Source organism: Neophocaena asiaeorientalis, unplaced genomic scaffold (genome assembly GCF_003031525.2).
Source record: "Neophocaena asiaeorientalis asiaeorientalis breed wild unplaced genomic scaffold, Neophocaena_asiaeorientalis_V1.1 scaffold171, whole genome shotgun sequence".
Taxonomy (NCBI): Eukaryota; Metazoa; Chordata; class Mammalia; order Artiodactyla; family Phocoenidae; genus Neophocaena; species Neophocaena asiaeorientalis.
Window position 1 is genome coordinate 3475917 of NW_020174013.1, and position 16137 is coordinate 3492053.

Below are 16137 nucleotides of genomic sequence, written 5' to 3' on the forward strand. Positions count from 1 at the left end.
TTTTTGCGGTACGCGGGCCTCTCACTGTTGTGGCCTCTCCCGTTGCGGAGCTCAGGCTCCGGACGCGCAGGCTCAGCAGCCATGGCCCACGGGCCCAGCCACTCCGTGGCATGTGGGATCTTCCCAGACCGGGGCACGAGCCTGTGTCCCCTGCATCAGCAGGCGGACTCTCAACCACTGCGCCACCAGGGAAGCCCAGGAGCAAATTTTTAATGATAATAGTAGTGGCAGCTCTTTTTTATTGAGTGCTTCCTAGGTACTGGGCAAAGTGCTCAGCATATAGTAATCTCATCTCACTATTATTCCTTCCCAAACTAGGAAATGTGTGTTCAAATGTCATAAATTCTCTTTTTGGAGTGCCAGAATCTAAGTAGACATGTCACAATATACATATCCTGTTTCCCTCTAACCTCCACCTCAAAATCATTCCCTGGGGCTCTTCATATAATTGTTCCAAGGGCTTCCATTTTATGTAGCTTACTCTTCCTATCCTACTTGCATGGTTCCCAATTCTGTCCTTTGGTTACTTTTAATGAGCTTATCTCCAACATCAATACAGGGCTTGATTAAAGGGACCATGGAGAGCATATCTACTGGCTGGGAATGACCTCTTAGGTGTGTAGTGTCCCTGGCCAAGTGAATGAAATGCTCTGGGCCAAGGCCAGTTCCTGGGTGAAACCATAACTGGCAGTTGTGTCTCTCAAGAGGTGGTTTGGAGAGGACTGTGAGCCACGCCTGTGGGTGATAAGCCTGTAATTCTCTATCCTGTTGTTTTTGGATGCCTTGCTTTCCAGCTGTTCTCTCCTGATCTGCCTGCACAGCTCACCATTTCATTTCTACAACTTGTACCAGAGGAAGGGAAGGAGACAGAATAGTGTGTTAGGCTATGTGCTGGAAGCCTTACTTATTGGGCTGAGGATGGTATAAATCCAAGAACATTTTCTTGTGTTGTTCTTTGTGGCTGCAATTAATAACCTGGTAGACCTGTTTTAGAGATGTGATATAATAAGTTGATTGGGTTTGGGTAGCACGTCTATTTTTCTGTTAAAATATAATTTTCAGTTGTAAATAAAAGCTGGTTGAATCTGGCCTATGTAATAGCCAGTGTTTCATGAAGACATTTAGGCCATGTTTGCTTAGGTTTAGAAATGCTCTATGGGCCCTGTGTGATTTTGTATACAAGCAGAGATTATTAGAAATTGGACAAAGGCAACAGCAGGAGGCCAAGAGCAGAGCTGGGGAAGGTGGTGGTCTTTGCTCTATTACTCTGGCTGAGAGTTACCTAATCTCACAGAGCCTCAGTTCCTGTAGCTGTAAAATGGTAATAATAATTCTGACCTTCCAGGGTTTGGGAAAGGATTGAAATGAATTAAGGCATACAAAGTGCCTAGTATATTGTAAGTACTTAATAAGTGGCAGCTATCATTGTCAATATCATTAGTTCAGAATGAACAAATACTCTAACAACAGGTTTCAGATAATTGCTTTTTAATTGAAGTAAAGTTGATTTACAGTGTTGTGTTAGTTTCTGGTATACAGCAAAATGATTCAGTTATGTATGTATATATACTCTTTTTCATATCTTTTCCACTATGTTTTATTACAGAATATTTAATATATTTCCCTGTACTATACAGTAGGACTTTGTTGTTTGTCTGTTTTGTATAGTAGTTTGTATTTGCTAATCCCAAACTCCTAATTTATCCCTCCCCCACCCCCTTTCTGCTTTGGTAACCATAAGCTTGTTTTCTATGTCTGTGAGTCTGTTTCTGTTTTATAAATAAGTTCATTTGTATCATTTTTTAAGATTCCACATATAAGTGATATCATATGATATTTGTTTTTCTCTTCCTGACTTACTTCACTTAGTATGATAATCTCTAGATCCATCCATGTTGAGGCAAATGGCATTATTTCATTCTTTTTTATGGCTGAGTAATATCCCATTGTGTATATATACATATATATATATTTATGTATGTGTATACCACATCTTGTTTATCCATTCATCTGTTGATGGACACTTAGGTTGCTTCTGTGTCTTGGCTAGTGTTACTACTGCTGCTATGAACATTGAGGTGCATGTATCTTTTCAAATTAGAGCTTTCTCTGGATATGTCCAGAAGTGGGATTGCTGGATCATATGGTAACTCTATTTTTTAGTTTTTTAAGGAATATCCATACTGTTTTCCATAGTGGCTGCACCAATTTACAAAGCTGAGCTTCTTTTCACGTGCCTATAGGCCATCTGTATGTCTTCTTTGGAGAAATGCCTGTTTAGGTCTTCTGCCCATGTTTTTGACTGGGTTGTTTGTTTTTTCTTGTTATTGAGCTGTATGTATATTTTGGAAATTACAGCCTTGTCAGTCACATCGCAGACAAAACACCATCTTCCTCTAGTCACTTGAAAAATGCGAGTCATGCCTTCCATTTTTCCCTTTCCACTTCTGCAGGGCAATAGCAATACAAATACTACCTTTTTCTTCTCTGGGAGCGATTTTCTGACCTTGCCAGGTCCCTCTTTCTCTCCTGCAGAACCCGTGACCTTCACCTCAGAGTAACCGTTACTCAAAATAACCTTTGCTTTGTTTACATACTTATCTCTGTACCTCAAGACCTTCAGCTGCTGGAGAGCAAGGATATCTTATTTTTGAATCTTTACTAACTAGCATAATTCCTGGAACATGGAAGAAGCACTAAATATCCTCATTGAATTGAATTTGAATAAAGTTTCAACTTTTTGAAAGGGAAACATAAAAAAAGAACCGACTGAATATTTACTCTAAACCAGTCTCTCTCTTATGGGAAAAGCGACTGATGCCATTGCTCTGTTTTTTACGTTCCTTCCTAAACTTTGTTTACTTTGGCTTTTGTTTGGCTCTTGGAGCACAGAGAGGCAATGTTCAACTTTTGTGATTTTAGACCCTCTCTGAAAGACTACTTACTGACATACTGAATTTTGGTTTTTAATTTCATCATTTTGTGACTCAGAGTAAGGGGAGTTTTGGTTAATTTGATGGGGAGTAACTTTAGCTTACTATAAACACTACAAGCTGATATTTGAGGGCATTGAGCTAAGTCTTTTACATGCATAATCTTATTTAATCCTTTCCACAACTCCATCAGGTAGGTATTATTATGTCTACTTTACAGCTAAAGAAACTGAGGCACAGAGAATAACTGGATCAGGGCTGTGGTAGGTTTTACCCTGGGTCTACAAGACTTCAGAGTCTAAGTTTTGAACATCACCCTGTACTGCTTCTAGATTCAACTGTTTTCTTAAGCTGAATTAGAGAAATGATTCTGAAAGGGAAAAGTAATTCAGCCTTTCACTAAATGCTAATTGAGCACTGTCTTAGCTCAGGCTGCCATAGCAAAATACCATCACTGGATGGCTGAAACAATAGACATTTATTTCTCATAGTCTTGGAGACTGGGAAGTCTAAGATCAAGTTGCTAATAGATTCAGTTCCTGGTGAGGACCCACTTCCTGGCCTCTCTCTGTGCTCACATGGCCTTTCCTTGGCGAATGCATGTGGAGAGAGAGCTCTCTCTCTGTCTTCCTCTTCTTATAAGGTCATTAATCCCCAAATGAGGGCCCCACTCTCATGACCTCCTCTAAACCTAATTACTTCCCAAAGACCCCATCTCCAAATACCATCACATTGGCGGTTAGGGCTTCAATATGTGTACTGGGGAGGGGACACACAAACATTCAGTTGATAACAAGTACTAACTAGAATTCTCTGGAATATGTTAGACTAAGCTCTGGAAAAAAAAAAAAGAATAGAAAAGGCAAGGAAAGGAAAAAAAGCAGGGCCTGGACTAGGGAGAGGCAAACAAGTGACCTAGGGCCCAGCATTATAGGAGGTGCCCACCCTCAGGTGCCCACCCTGCACTTGAACAGCCCTGCAAGGCCATGAACCTATGTGCCTTGCTTACCTCACCCCAGTCCCAGCCGTGCAGCTCTTCATTTGCTCTTGGGGAACTCAGTGTCTAGCAAGGGCCTGGTATCAGTATGGGTCAGATCAAGAGAGAGAAACCACCCAGTGATTTGAACAGGGGAAGTTTAATATAAAGAATTATTAACTAGCAGTCTGTTGTTTAGAAACCCGTGAGGACACGGAGAAAATATGACAAGCGAACCCAAGGAGTTTTGACCTTCAGGATAAGAGTGAAGACTGTTTTTGCCTCTGGGCTGTGCCTGAGTGAGCATGACTTGCCCTATTTATTAGGCAACATTACACTCGGCAGCATTTCCTTTCAGATCATCCCAGGCATTTAGGCTATTTTAAAAATCTAAATAACATCTCAGTCAAACTAACATTCCAAGAGAGAAATGTTTTAATCTGTCTTTTCCCAGAACAGCCTTTAGGTCTGGGAGGAAGTGCAAACAGACTGGGTGAGGGACAATGTATCTGGAGATTTATGGGAATCCAGAAGTTTTGGCAAGGGTACATATAAATCTCAAAGAAGAATTAAATATAATTTGAAATCACATAAACTGTACAGAATTTGAATGCAGGTCACATCACAACTGCTGTTTGTTATCTCTCATTTAAACTACAATAACAGGATTGCTTAAACAAATTCCCTACCTTTCTTGAACTTTCAAAGTATTTAATATTTGCATAATGATTAATCTCCAGTTCCAGAGGATATTCCCAAAGGGAGAGACGACACAGAAGCACTTTAAATTTCAACCACATGGAAAAGAGAAGAGCGGAAGCTTCAGTTTTGTAGCCTACGCTCTCAGGAGAATTCTAAATATTGGTCATCATTCTGTTGAATGTTCAGCTGAGGAGTGGATGGCTGAGAGAACACAATCCCAAACATTTGGACAATATATTCTAACTAAGTCAAAGGTGCAGCTCTAATTAAGGGATGATACCAGACCCTCTATTTATAGATCTTGAATATTTCAAGAAAGTTTTGTTCTATGCTTTGCAAGGGCTAAATCCTTATGCACAGAACCCTGGAGTACATCCAACCTGCCCACCCAAGGAATGCTTTGAGTATATTCCTTTTCATAGAGGCTGTTTATTTGCTGTAGTTTCCAGGGATCCAGGGCGGGGAAAAGGCAGCATGTTTGAAGTACACCCCCAGAACTCAGTATTTGACCTGTAAAATTAAGGTACTGGGCTCAGTCAATGGCTCTCAGCCTGGCTGCATTATAGAATTACCTGGGGGAGCTTTAAAATAATACCCAACCCTTGATCCCACCTCAGCCTAATTAAATCAGGATGTTTGGCAGGGGGGCCCAGAATGTTAGTATCTAAAAAAAAAACAAAACTTCCCAAGTGGTGCCAATGTATAGCAAGTTTTGAGAGCCACTTGCAGCTCTAATACATGATGCTATTGATTCCTCTGTGATGAATATGTTGTGGATAAACCTCTGTACACATTTTAAAAATTGTTTTTATCAGGATAAACTCTCAGAGTATGTGAACATGTGGATGGATGCATTTGGATGAAGTCTAAATGGGAGTACACAAAAATGTACACACAAAAAAGCAAATGTACTAGGGTACAGGGAGAAAGGGAGTTTTTCTCTAAAATTTCTAAAATATTATAGTGTTTTCATTACAAAAAAACACGAATTACCAAACGCTCCCTCCCCACTCATGCTTTTTGCACTTTTGGGTTTGGGGCTGCTTTCAGAAGGCTGTTGAAGCCTGCCCTCTGAACATGATAAAAGCATCTATGTTGTTATTTGGTCAGAGTTGGACTTCTCAAGTAACTTTCTGTCTCTCTGCCCTGAAAAAGTATTGCACAAAGGAGGTTGAAAGTTCTATGTGGGTTCAGGGCCTGATATAAAGTGGTCATTCAATACATATTCAATTATGATGACTAACTGTATCTTATGACTTTGTTCTGAAATCCAGTATTCAAAGCATAGTTCATGGATCATATTCATCAACCATGGCCATCATAAATATTCATCTAATGTCTGTCTTCATTAGGCGGTTATTAACATGTCAAAGGTATTTGTGGAGAAAATGAAAGTGATAAATTCTTTCTATATTTACTCTTATTTGAAAGGCTAATTTATTTTTAGAGTCCTCTTTGATAAAATCCTTTAATCAAAGGAAGTTTCCTTTAGAAATAGTCTTCTGTTTTTAAGCCAATAACTTTACACAAAGAAAGTTTATTAACGTTTTGCTTGCTGGATGGATATTAGCCAAATGATGAAGTATGTAAATAGTCCAATTCAGAGAAGGATAATATAAAACACTGCTCTTAAAAGGTTAAATTGATGCCTTCTCTACTGACAGTACTTTGGAGTTGTTTTTCAAATGAAGAGAGCTAGTAGTGATTCTTCTCCACCCTTACCTGGTCCCCTTGGTGATCAATAACCCCAAGATTGTTACATGGGGTTGGTTTACAGGCTGTGAATAGAAGAGGGCAAGGATTGGCAAACTTTTTCTTTAAAGGACCAAATAGTAAATATTTTAGTCTTTACTATTCAACTCTGTTGTTGCTCTAAAGCAGCCATAGACAATATGTAAATGACCAGATGTGACTGTGTTCCAAAAATACTATTAAAAAAAACAGGTGGCAGGTTGTATTTGGCTAATTAGGCCATAGTGTGCCCATGCTAGAAAAGAGCAAACCCAACAGAGTGTCACACTGGCTCTCAGGTTGCAGTGGGAGGACACAGGTCAGAATTGGACATTTTAGCTAAACCCAAAAAAGCCAGTGAGTGTTGGAGCTCTGTATGAGCAAGTAGGTCTACCGTGGTAGGAAAAGTCATGAGAATGCATGAATAATAAAAGAATGATAGTAGCAATGGCTAATATTTACAGAGGACTCGCTCTGAAACTTGTATTAAATACTTTACATGTAATCTTTACAATGTCATGTAATCTTTATAATAATTCGGTAATCTCATGTAATTGTTATAATAACCTCAAGGTAGGTGTTATTATATTCCCATTTTATAGATGACGAGATTGAGGCATGGAGAGGTTAAATAAAGTTCTCAATGACATACAGCTAATAAGTGGCATAGCTGAGATGCGAACCCAGATGGTGTGACTTTAGAGGCTGCTCTTCTATGCATTACGACCTCCTGCTAGGGGACAGAGCCATATGCAAAATCATCCTAGCTGGGAGAACATAGAGGGTCTCTGTCTAGGTACTTTAGTCTTGGTTCAGGTTCACTGTGCTGAAGATGGACCAGGAATAGAGCCCTGGGGTGTACACTGTGGGGAGACTATTCTCCATGGGTCTTTCATGTTTCTGCATGTCTTCAAGCAAAGACATTGGCAGCCTTTTGTTGAGACTGTCTTTTCAGGGGTATTTTTATATTGAACAGCCTTGGCAGATAGAGATATCTTCCCTCTGGAGCAGAAGGAAGCTTTGTTTTCTGTACTTTATAATAAAGACAGTGTCTCCCTCTGGGGCAAAGTTGGGCAAGTTCAAAGTTGGGCAAGTTCAAATTTGGGCAGCCCATTATAAAAGACTGGGGTTCTTCAGCTGTGTTGGAAACCCACTGTGTGTGTGGTATCCACATGGGCTACCCTGTCACCCCCTTGGGATTGGAGGAGGGCAAGGGGAAATGACATGAACATGAATCTCATGTTGCTCTGTGTGTAGAATGTAATGAAGTCCTTTGTCTTTGGCCCAGGAGTCTCGGGTCTTCTACCAGCATCCATGAATCTGTGGCAGCTAACTGGTTATTGTGTAAACAGGGTAAAATCTTAGATCTTTCACAATTCTCGACATACACAGAAGGTGCAGTGGGTTAGGAAGGCTGGTCTGAGGGTGAAGGCTGTCCACCCTTGGCCTGGCTTTGTGTCTTTTAAAATTATGGATGAATGCAGGCCATGCTATGATCTGAATGTTTCTGTTCCCCCAGTTCATATGTTGAACTCTTACGCCACAAGGTGATGGTATTAGAAGGTGGGGGTCTTTGAGAGGTGATTAGGTCATGAGGGCAGAACCCTCACGAATGAGATTAGTGCCCTTATAAAAGAGGCCTCAGTGAAAAGATGGTGTATAAGAAGCGGACTCTCACCAGACACTGAATCAGCCGGTGCCTTGATCTTGGACTTCTCAGCCTCCAGAATTGTGAGAAATAAATTTCTACTGTTTATAAGCTACTCAGTCCATGGTATGTTTGTTATAGCAGGGAAAACAGACTAAGGCCAGAGACCTGTACTGAAGCCAGAGAGAGGAAAGCCTCTGTAAGCACCTGTAGCTCTTAATCCCATAACTAGCAGAACGTTATGGATCCTCTGACTTCAGAAACTTACCACAAGGAGTTAAAGATGTACAGTTGATTCACTGGAATGATCTTCAATGAACCATAGCTGTAACATAAATACTACATTCCAGTAATCTAATATAATCATTCTGCAACCTAGCTGCTCATCAGAATCACAAGGTAACATTTTAATTATTTATTTATTATTTATTTATTTTTGGCTGTGTCGGGTCTCCGTTGTGGTGTGTGGGCTTCTCATTGCCGTGGCTTCTCTTGTTGCAGAGCACGGGCTCTAGGCATGAGGGCTTCAGTAGTTGTGGCACATAGGCTCAGTAGTTGTGGCACACAGGCTCAGTTGCTCCATGGCTTGTGGGATCTTCCAGGGCTCGAGCCTGTGTCCCCTGCATTGGCAGGTGGATTCTTAACCACTGCGCCACCAGGAAAGTCCCCGCATGGTAATATTAAAATAACAACTTTTAAAACAACGGATTCTTGAGCACCACCTCATACATAATAAATCAGAATATCTGAGGGTGAGGCTCAGAAATCAGTATTTTAAACGTTTCCCAGATTATTTAGCGGCAGTCATTCCCTGCACTATTCTAATGATAAGGATTGAATTACATCACAGACAAATCCCACTGCTTCTCTGTACCTAAGTTTCTTCATTTGTTACAAAATAGAATAGTGTTGGCCAATATGGTGGCAATTGGCAACACGCGGCTATTTAAAATAAAATCAATCAATGGTTAAATGAAGTTGAAAATTCAGTTCCTCAGTTGCATTAACTACATTTCAAGTAGTTAATAGCTACATGTGGCTAGTGGCTAAAGCATCATAGAGTTCAGATACAGAGCATTACCATCATCACAGAAGGTTCTATTGGATATCTTATCATACCAGAAGAGAAGGAAGCCATAAAAGACTTCTGGGGTTGTATCAAAAAACTCAGGAACCAACAGGAATAAGCTTCCACTGACCAAAGATGGGATAATTTGAGCACCCATTAGAATAATAACTGCAGTGGGTTGAAGTGCATTAAATATATTTCAATCCATGAGTTCATAATCATATAAAATAGAATTTATTGGTGACTAACCATTCTAGGGAGCCAAGTAATTATTTGAAAACTGGAAAGTAAAGGGTTACCAAGCATTTAATCAGTAATTTCATAAAGGAAAGGCCATATAAATGCTTGAGATAGTAATGAGATGCATAGCAGAAGGCCCACTGGCACGTCGCATGGGACCGAGTGCCTGTTGCGCCTTGCCAGGATCAGTTCAAGAACAAATACATCCTAGTACTGCTTTTTATTCCTTCCTTCTTTTGCTCCCCATATCCTGCCCTCTTATTCTGTGGGATTCTCACATAAATTGCTATGTGCCAACTTCTGTCTCAGGCTCTGCTTTGTGGGGGAACCCAGGCTAGGACAGCATTCTAGCTCAGATTCTTGAAAGAGAATCCAACCCGCCTGGCATATAGATTTGGTTGCTGGGTTATGATCCTCCTCCTGGTCCAATAGCCTGGGAGGCACTGCGTCTTTCAGAAATGGAGGTGGAACTTCTTAAAGTAGAAACGGTAGAAGGGCGAGACAACTGTTGGAGACACGTTGATTAACGTGTCCAGCTGACAGCTCTGCTACTGAGAGAAAGATTTGCTGACCCGCAGCGTCAGTATCACCTGGGAGCTTGTTAGAAATGAGGAATCTCAGGGCCAAGCTGGACCTACTCAATGCAAATCTGTTTGGTTTTTTTTTTGCGGTACACGGGCCTCTCACTGTTGTGGCCTCTCCAGTTGCGGAGCACAGGCTCCGGACGCGCAGGCTCAGTGGCCATGGCTCACGGGCCCAGCCGCTCCGTGGCACGTGGGATCTTCCCGGACTGGGGCACGAACCCATGTCCCCTGCATCAGCAGGCGGACTCTCAACCACTGCACCACCAGGGAAGCCCTGAATCTGCTTTTTAACAAGATTCTCCAGGTGATTTACATGTACAATAAAAAACTCTCTTCTAGAGGGAGTAATAATTATCTGGCTCAGGGATATTTTTATAGTAGATAAGATGTTGCATCCGAAGGTCAGTGGGAAGCACATATAGGGGAAGGAGAGAGAGCACGTATTGTTGGAAGGGGGTGGCGGGGAAGCCAGGAGGCAGGGCAGGTTGGAAGAGGAAAAGTGGGATTGAATCTCCGTGAAAACACTTTAAAATCCATAATAGAAAAAAACATTCTGTACCTACGTTATTATACCTGCACCAGAAACCTCAAAACAAGTTCACCCTGCTCCGCCCCAGTGAACAGAAAGCAATATCTCCATGTGTCGTAGACACACAGCAGGTGAAATATTGGATGCAAGGCTTGTGTTGCAGGGGGCGGTATTTGTGAGGCAGGCAGACCCAATCCTGGCAATCTACCGCTTCCCTCTGGACACTCTGGGCTTCACCATCCCTCCCCCCACCCCTGGACATCCTTCCCCCTCAGTTTACTGTCCCTTCTCCCATGTAAGGACTTTTAGCAACAGTACATGGTGTACTGGCTCTCCAGAAACAAACATAAAGCTCTGATTTGTAGTGTTGGCCAATTTCCATAGTATAAATACTCCCACCATGGCTGATTGTGAGCTGCCATGAGGTTAACTGAACACGGGGTTGGGAGGTGGCACACACTGGCTCCAGCGCACCCCAGGACATAAAGGGTCAAAAGGACAAAGTAGAGTGGTTTACAGCCTTCCTAGAAGTGAGGGGAAGAAAGTCAAGTTGATGAAGACCTGGAGCGCTTGCTTTAACTTCAGCTACTATGATTCCAAAACATAGCTATCATCTCGTCCAATCTGTGGCTATTTTTTTTCGTTTTGTTTTTAATTTTTTTTGGCCATGCAGCCCGACCAGGGATTGAACCCTCACCCCCTGCAGTGGAAGCGGAGTCTTAACCACTGGACCGCCAGGGAAGTCCCTGAGGCTGTTTCTTAACTTCAACTTTATTGAGAACGTCCTTATGTTGTAGCTTTAAAAGAACCAGAAGCTCAGCTGGAGAAAACGTTTGAGGACAGTCAGAATGACTTACAGTCTATATTTACCAAAGCTTCTTTCATAAACATTATCGAGGCTCTGGAATGCTCACACCCACCTTTCATGGGCATACCACACCCCATTCTTCCCTGCCTGAGTGTAGTCCTAATGACTCCCACTCAGCTCCCTCAGGTGTCACACACCCTGCTTCTCTGGCCGGAGTTCAAGCCCTCACCTGGTTTCCTTGAATGCCATCTAAGCGCTGCACACCTGTCTTTCCTGGGAGGTTTACAGCTGGCACGTAACTCCCTTCCCTTGGGGATATTAGCAGCTAATGTATATCTATCAAACTTGCCGTAGGTACTGGCAGGCAGCTTAGACCTCTCCCCCTGCCCACAAGCACTGCCATGGGGGCTCAATGTTGGGTCTCTCAAGGCCTGATCCAGGGACCCCATCACCGCTGGGCACCCCCCCAAACTCCATAACCATTGCTTTCTGTTTGGTGCAGCTCTGGGCCAGCTGAAGCACACTCTCCTCACCTTTACCCACAAAGTGCACACCTGAATTTTGCATAACTGCTCTGGTTGCCCACCTTTCTCTTCTTCTTGGAAAGCATCCAGTACTAGGAATCCAGCTAACTACAGACAGCCCAAATTAATGCTTCTTAACCTGCATGAAAAAGAATTTTTTGTAACCTTCTCTTTGGTGTTGGTGTCTAATCGATGATAAATTTCAGGAAAGAAGCCCCTCTACTAGCAGGTTAAAAGTATTCATTTTTTGCAGCCCTAGTATCTGTTTGAAATGTAACAGCTTGTTTGTTCCTCTCCCCAGATGAATGCACCTTCATCTTTAGATTTATGATTTACTTTTTATTTCTTCTAAAATAGAGACAGAAGTAGTGGAAGTTCCTGTATCTCTGTCAGATCTTCTCTATGATTTCTTTGCCAGTCACCCAAAGCAGCCTCTAGTTGGGTTTATCCCTTTTAATTCTCATTCTCTCTCCATAGTGTTTTCTCCTCTGAGCACATAAACACATCACTACCCTTTCTTCCAAAGTCAAGGCCAGCTTACATGAAGGGGAATGGTTGACTCTGACAGTAAGTAGCACTCTAGGTGGCTCAGCTAACTCACCACAGTTTGGGTGTCTTTCCAGGTTGGTGGACACACCAGGGCCAGAGATCAGTGTGTCTTTCCTGCCAACAGAGAACCTTACTTCACCCTTTGAGTGTTCCATTCAGAGTGGAGGTCAAAGGTCTCCAGACTAAAAAATGCCTTTAACTGAAGCCCAAGTTATGCAGGAAGGAGTCCCAGCTTCTGCTGTTAGGCCCGAGAGGCTGACCATGGAGCATCCTTGACCTTTCTCTGCCTCCCAGAGGTCCCGTGAACTGGGGTCCAGTGTGTCCTCTAACCCCCCACGGAGGTTCCCCGTGAAAGGCCTCTGCTGAGTTTGCAAGGACACAAAAATGGAAATGCCCGAGGGGAGAGATTTTTCCAAAGTTCTCGGTTGTCAGAGAGATGAACATCATCAAATGGCTCTGAAAGAAAAGCTGAAAGAGATCAACATCGTAAGCCGTTGGGAGATTAGACTGTCCAATCGACTTGGTTCAAGATGAGGCAGAAGCCAGAGCAGAGATAATTCTGCACTGGAATTGCTAGCATTATGAGCAAGGTTTCAGGGAACTTATCAGGAAAGGTTAACTTGAATGGGCACTAATGAGTTGATGACTCAAATCCAGGAACAAGTAAGACCATAACAGCCAAAAGCATAGAGGTGAGATGCTATGCAATTATAACATCCCCTAGGGACAGGCATTGGGCTGCAGGATGAGATTGGCTGACCCCTGCCCAGTGAGCAAATGATGAGGTATTTAACTAAAATGTGGACTGTGAATATGCCCAGAAGAATTCTTAATGCATGCACTTGAAAACTTTAGCTCTCTCTCTCTTTTTTTTTTTTTTTCATGGTACGTGGGCCTCTCACTGTTGTGGCCTCTCCCGCTGTGGAGCACAGGCTCCGGACGCGCAGGCTCAGCGGCCATGGCTCACGGGCCCACTCCCTCTCCCGCAGCATGTGGGATCTTCCCGGACCGGGGCATGAACCCGTGTCCCCTGCATCGGCAGGCGGACTCTCAACCACTGAGCCACCAGGGAAGCCCTCTCTCTCTCTTTTTTGTTAAAGCCCTTTTTTGGACAAAGGACTAAACTAGATGTGGGCAGATCTTTAAAATGCATAAGATCAGGTCTACCTGAGCCTTGTGTATTGTAGGTACTCAGAAAATGGTTTATTGATTATAATGTAATAGGGCTCATCCCCTGTCATGGGGCGGAGGGGGGCTATGGCCAGGGTCTTTAAAGAGTGAGTGATAGTGACAAATGTTCAGAATGTCCCACAGCGGTCTATAGCGCCCAGTCCACAGATGGGCTGCCCCTCTGCTAGGACAGGGCTTTATCAGTTTATTCCAAAATGGGTAAATGCTGAGTGTTCCCTTGGCCTTAGAAGAGGTAAGACATAACACAGGGCATTAAACATAGTACAGGGCATTAATGTAAGTCTTCAGTTCAGGCTGAGGGGGTCAAATGTGTGTACTAACGTATATTTCGAAATCAGGAAAGCAGTCTTTCCCTCATCCGCCCCACTTCCAAAATTATCTTTCCGAGATATTCTCTATTGTTTTCCCAGTGCAGTTAGGTCGTAGTTTGCCTTATAAGGAATTTTAGAGTTTTAAGAGCTCTCACTATAAGAAGTTTTTCCTGCTGTTCTGCCTGAGTTGCCTTCTGCTTAATTTTAGTTCATTATGTCTGTAAAGACAGGGAGGGTTTTATGGGGCAAAAGGCCCAGTCATCATGGGAAGAATGAATCATTTCAAGAACAGTGAGATGGGCGCAAAGGCAAAGACTGCTGAGGGGCAGGAAGCTGGGGGTGGATGGGTTATTGAGAACAGCATCAAAAGTCTGTCTTTTCTCTCTGTTACTCCCACTAGGGGGTGCCCAGCATTCCAGAATAATCACTGTTACTAGGACGTTGAGGTTTGGGGCGGCATTTCCTCCTAATAGAAGGGCAACAGCTGATCCAGGTTTCCTGCATCTCTGCCCTGATTTGAGAAGTGATCTGGGGGTGGGGCATAGGGAATACAGGGATTGGGACTGAGGGGCGGGGTCTCAGATCAGTAAATACACTGATGCCTCTCAAGCATTTGAGGATTCTCAATCCGTGGAAACCTCTGGCGATATCCTGGGATCTCTAGGACCCACTGGTCTTAAAGTCATTGGCTGGAGTAATTATGGATCAGAAAAGCCCTCCTGGGCCCAGGAGAGGTGATGATATTTCACCCCTGGGGCTAAAGAATTTATGGTAATAAGAAATGAGCAGGACTGAGAGATTGGTTGCAGACCAGGGATGGAATAAAGATCAAAGATGAGGTGAGATTCTGAAATAGAGTGGGTAACCGGTATGGATGAAGGTCAGGGAGAGGCGAGGGTATTTTGAGGGTCTCAAAACATCTAGGCCCTCAGAACGGTCACAGCATAACTTTCAGTTATGAATGGTTTTGTGAAAAGAAAATGGAACTTGGACTTTGGTAGACAGGAGTTCAAATTTCAGCTCAAGCATTCAATAGTCATGTTATCCAATATCTTACTTTTAAATATATTTTTTATTGAAGTATAGTTGAAGTACAATGTTGTGCAACATCTTTAATCCTCAATTTTCTCATCTTCAAAATGGGACTAATGATACTAGGGCTACTTGAGACTTTAAAAGATATAAAGGCATATAGAGCACTGAATAAATCCATTTTCTCCCTGTTCCTTTTTCCCATTTGGAAATGGCTGAGGGCAAGGAAAGGAGATATATCTATTCCTTCAGTTCTTGTACCCCAAGATGTAGGATATCAGGACTGCAGCCCTGAGGTCAGAGGGTCCTCTCGGGCCTCTGGGGTTTTCTGCACCACAGAACTTCAGTGAGTGTTCAGGACATGCTGCAGAAGTCCTGCCCTCTTTGACTCTGTGGACCAATCCTCATACTTTGCAGGCTTTTGAGCCATAATTTAGAAACCAGCCTCCAACTAAATTTATAGCGGTCACCATCTGGTCCTGAGGCCTTCAGTCTCCGAGAATTAAACTATCTTGCCCACACAGAGCGCCAAAGCCTGGCCTGGAATCCAGGTATCACCAGTTAGTCCATGTTAATATGACAATCATTCAGAATTCTCTCAACACAGTTTTACAAAGTATGGGCCACAGACCACCTGTACCAGCATCAGCAGGTGGGCTTGATAAAAAATGCAGATCCCTGGCCTCCTGCCAGACCTGTGCAACCAAGACTCTAAAGTTTAAAAGCAAAGGCGTAGAAAGTTAACCAGTCCCAGGTTACACTTTTACATGGAAACACAATGCCTTAATCCTCCAGAGTGCTCTTTTGTAGAGGAAGAATGGGGCTCTTCAGCAGACTTCTCATTGCTTTGCAAGTCATACCGTACAGGTGTTTCTGACGCTGCTTATTTATAGAGCCAACTCTGTCCCTAGCCACTTACTTACTTCCCCTGGAACTTCCTCAGTGTTGGAAACATCACTGTGAAGGTCACAGACCATTTCTGTGGACACCCGATCACAGAAAGGTGTGATTCAGAAAGGTCACTTTGATTCTCTCCTGAGCCACCGTGATAACCTGGCTTCCTGTCAAGGCAGTGGGGGAGGGGAGAGTGTTCTGGTTCTTGTTTCTGGGAATGGGGGAGGGGGCCACCAGGATAAAGGTTGATCACCAGCTGCCCCTTCCTTTGCATTGACAGAGCACTTGCTGCCAATTTAGCAGTGCTTAGGCTGGGGATTGGGGCAAAAATTAGCCCTTCCTCTAAAGCTGTGAACTCTGATCTCTCAGTCTAGAGAGAGGTGGGCTGTGGACATGTGAACAGGCTCCACGAGCTT

At 43.1% G+C, this 16137-nt stretch overlaps 1 protein-coding gene across 3 annotated transcripts in view; it reads left to right on the forward strand.

The window, feature by feature from the left end:
* The window catches only part of TMEM178A (transmembrane protein 178A), a 236314-nt gene that overhangs the window by 53017 nt on the left and 167160 nt on the right, over window positions 1–16137 (forward strand). The window lies entirely within an intron of this gene.